The following is a 3159-nucleotide window of genomic DNA, read 5'->3' as shown; positions in this document are numbered from 1 at the left end:
GGGGTCAAGAAATTTGTATTATGCAAATGATTGATTCCGTGACTGGCTGTTGCAGGGGCCACCTAGCCCAGTGAGGAAAATGAGTTGCTATGACATACAAATACGCATAGCGACCGGTGCCAGCATGGTAGGTAAACATTGGATGTTAGGATTATTGAGATATTGGGAAAATCCTACAATACGCCACCAAAGTTGTGATATAATAACACAAAGAAACTGCATTTATTATTATAATTAAGCCCCTGAAGCTCATAGATAGAATGTTGGACTCCAGGGGTTCGAATCTCGGTAGCGACATAAAAATTTATTAATGTTATTTTGAAGTGGCGATTGGGAAAATGGAAAAGCCTTGCTTCTTGCTTCAACAAAATTTTCCAATGAGGGGAGATATTTGTATGAATGCCTGAAAACTATGTGTGTATGCAATGTGCAAGACATTACTTATGGAATTTTTTCAATATCTAGTACCTAGTAGGAAATTTTCCAAGGTTTTTATAATTTATACTGAACGAAAACTGATAAACTTTCCAAACAGTTAGCTCACCGTTTAGCTATCAGATTACATTTCTATCCCAAAATTTCTCAATCTCTTTACATGCATACAGGGTGTCAAAAAATCGAGTACACATCTTGTTTTTTATTTCTTCTCCTTTTGGGGGTTCAATGAATGGTCATTGCTCATTTTTGCATCTTTTAATGACAACCAGAGCGCCGTAGGTGATATAACGAGACAAAATTGTCAAAAATTTCTCAGGTGTGTTCTTTCTTTAAACCCCTCTCGATTTGTTACCCTTCGGCTCTGATGTCCTAATGTATTATGCAATTATCAGATACATTTTATTCCCGTAGATTCATGCAGTTGCATATGTTATACAATGAACATGTGTGTAGCTTGCAGCGTTTCGCCTGACCCTGTTACATCGAGTTGAAATAATACACCAGTATAATAAGAGGTCAATAGAGCTTGGCCAGAGGCTACGTTAAATGTACATGAAAGTTAACGGCGTGTGTGGTGGCTAGCTCTTTTGGGGTGCACTCAGCCTCGTGAGGCTCAGTGCACCCCACAACTGAACTCAGTGTGCAACTGCCAGCGTGCCAGCCATAGAGAAGTTCATAGGACTGAAAATGAAAAGTCAAATCACATCAAATCATGAATTATTTGTGGTGAAACTCATAGTAAAAGCTCATAAAATCATAATAGCCTTTTCACAACTTTGTGGGTATCACAGTATTACAAATCTTTCATTTACTCAATCATCATATTTATCATCGCTTGTTTCTTTGACTTGTAATGCTGCCACTGGTCGCTATTCCATCAAAGTAGCTACTCAATTGGCCTCACGAGGCTGAGTACACCCCGAACTTCAAGCACAGAACCGAAAAAATTTGGACCCCGCCGGGAATCGAACCCGGGACCTCCGGCGTGCAAGCTGAGTGTGATACCCATTCGGCCACGGAAGTTGCTAGGACTGAAAAGTCGTTATAATTGACGTACACTAAGATGATTGCCAGGGTCAATTTCACGGATGAGTAAAGATGAGTTTTATATCCGACGTATACCTACCGGATGTAAAGTAATCCTCTATGAAATTTCTGACATAGTGTCCTAGTTTTGACAAGGGTTTCCTGTTGTCAAAGGGTTTCGCATTTCTTGCACTGTAAGCTTTCTTGAAGCCGGAGTTTGTGTTCCAAATACCCTCTTTACTTTTTGTTGTTCCATTTGTTACGTACCGTTCTCATTTGGTGCATATACAGATACCTATGTATGTCAGTGCAGCCAGTGTCATTGTAACTTCAATTACCGCCTAAAGAAATGGGTTTAGCTGACTTAGCGAGACCCCTAGCTGCCGTCTGCGCGTTTCTATCCCAAAATTTCTCAATCTCTTTACATGCATACAGGGTGTCAAAAAATCGAGTACACATCTTGTTTTTTATTTCTTCTCCTTGTGGGGGTTCAATGAATGGTCATTGCTTATTTTTGCATCTTTTAATGACAACCAGAGTGCCGTAGGTGACGTAACGAGACAAAATTGTCAAAAATTTCTCAGGTGTGTTCTTTCTTTAAACCCCTCTCGATTCGTTACCCTTCCTCTCTCTCTCTCTCTCTCTCTCTCTCTCTCTCTCTCTCTCTCTCTCTCTCTCTCTCTCTCTGTCTCTCTCTCTCTCCTTCTCTCTTTACCAGTAATTTCTCCGTTTTTCACATTGCATGTTATACGTACAAAAAAAAAAAAATGTTCTCCCTCTCTTTCGCCTTCATCTTCATCTTAATTTCTTCTTCTTCCCCCTTCTTCTCTTTCTCCTTTTTTCTTCTTGTTCCCTCTCTCTTCCTCCTTATATTTCTCTCCACACAAATTAAATGTTTCACTATTTTTCTTGATTCTGACAGTTTAATATAATTTTCACAACAGATGTACCTAGAGCCCCCCCTCCCCCCCTGGAGACTGTCTTGTACTCTATCGTAGCAAAGAAGCTTGGGTGTAGTGGTAACACGCTGACTTGCCATGCAGAAGATCCTGGGTTTGATACCCACACGAAAAAAACCCTCGTGTTTTAAATTTTCAACGAGTTACTTTCTGGTGTTCGCGTGTTAACCCAGCACCTCAATGGGGAGTCTTCTCTTCTAGGTCATTTGATGAATGAAATACTATGGGATGGGCATGCTATGACACAGATCCGTAGTCCAATATAGCTATGAAATGAAAAAAAAGGCGAAAGAGCACTCTTTTTCAATAGCTCTTAGTGTGGATCACATGGGTCTTGCAACCCGGAGGTCCCCGGTTTGATTCTGTCAATGAATTGGCTTCACTTATAATTTTGGTGGATGGTACACAAGAACTTTACGAACTTTGTCTAATAACCTACGCAAAATGATTGTGTATTTCTGACTTTGCGATGACATAATATCTATGGATTCTACATATATGGCATACTTCTGACATTGGCCACAACATACATATAGCGTTACCCATCCTGTGATACCTACCTATATGTATTATGTACAAGAACTTTACGAACTTTGTCTAATAACCTACGCAAAATGATTGTGTATTTCTGACTTTGCGATGACATAATATCTATGGATTCTATGACTTACTTCTGACTTCTGACATTGGCCACAACATATAGCGTTGCCCATCCTGTGGTACCTATATGTATTAT

Source organism: Diaphorina citri, unplaced genomic scaffold, assembly GCF_000475195.1.
Source record: "Diaphorina citri unplaced genomic scaffold, Diaci psyllid genome assembly version 1.1 scaffold355, whole genome shotgun sequence".
NCBI classification, from domain to species: domain Eukaryota; kingdom Metazoa; phylum Arthropoda; class Insecta; order Hemiptera; family Psyllidae; genus Diaphorina; species Diaphorina citri.
This window is presented reverse-complemented; position numbering follows the sequence as displayed.